Genomic DNA, 1,240 nt, shown 5'->3' with positions numbered 1-1,240 from the left:
AGAGGAAGAGGAAGAGGAAGAAGAAGAAGAAGAAGAAGAAGAAGAAGAAGAAGAAGAAGAACAACAACAACAACAACAACAAGATGATGATGATGACATCAACGTCTGATGAAAACCATTTCACCAGCAGAGGAGGATATTTTTAATGCAAAATAGAAAGAAAAATGAGAATTGAGATGACTTGCCCCTTCAGATGCGGACAATGAGATCAATTACAGCAGAGAAGAGTTTGTCACATTTGGAGCTTTCAAAAGCTTCATTTCCACTCGTGGATGTGCGCAGCTTGCGACCTGAACTCTTGGCTTCATCATTTCTAATCTGTGAAGCCTGATGAACGAATAATTTATGAAGTTGTAAAGGCTCTACACCTGCTCTTAAAGCGATGGCAAGACTGACCGTTAATTTAGTTGATACCATGCTGTGCCGTATTACTGGTGTTGGATTAAGTTGGACAACTTTGTATTGTTCTGCATCTGCTTGGCTTTGGCTAAGACTTGTCTGTCTGTCTGTCTGTCTGTCTGTCTGTCTGTCTGTCTGTCTGTCTGTCTGTCTGTCTGTCTGTCTGTCTGTCTGTCTTTAATAGATATACAGGATGTTTAGAAATGAGAACGCATTTAAAGGATATAAGTTCCCCCTCGGGGCGGTGCCACTGACTGAAGTGTCTTGAGGCCATTCCCAAAAGGGGGACATTTCTCGTTCTTATGCACAGTAGAATTGTAAATAGGCTGATTCAACAATGTCACGCTTATAACTGTGCCTGAACTACAACAGAGAACTGTTGGTTTTTCTTTCTTCATCCTTACTATCGTCATTTTCCTCTACTTCTTTCGTATGTTTGTCACACTCTTGTGACTCGTTATTTCCGGGGTGCCTTGAAAGTCGAAACAGACTTTGTGCTGTTGAAGCTAGAGGTGAGCAGAGTAAGCCCGATTCCCTGTAAAGACTTCTCTATTGACATCCACCAATTGGCGCTCATATGACCTTATTAATATGCAGTTGCGAGCATCGTAAAACCTCCATTAAAAAAAAACAACAACAAATAAAAATGAGTGGGGGCTTTCGTGTCGTAGAGGTTAATGTGTTCGCCTCTTATTCAAAGGTCCCTGGATCGAATCCGGGTAGCGACGGAAAAATGTTCTACTCTAAAATTGTCTCCTTTCACCTCCTAACCGGCTCTCTAGCAATGTTCTGTCGTCTGCTTTCATCTCCACTTGACTGTCTGCCCCCACCCCCTCACCTC

The sequence above is a fragment of the Aplysia californica genome, unplaced genomic scaffold (genome assembly GCF_000002075.1).
Source record: "Aplysia californica isolate F4 #8 unplaced genomic scaffold, AplCal3.0 scaffold00184, whole genome shotgun sequence".
Taxonomy (NCBI): Eukaryota; Metazoa; Mollusca; class Gastropoda; order Aplysiida; family Aplysiidae; genus Aplysia; species Aplysia californica.
The sequence above is the reverse complement of the archived record's forward strand: the minus strand, read 5'-3'. Positions refer to the sequence as shown.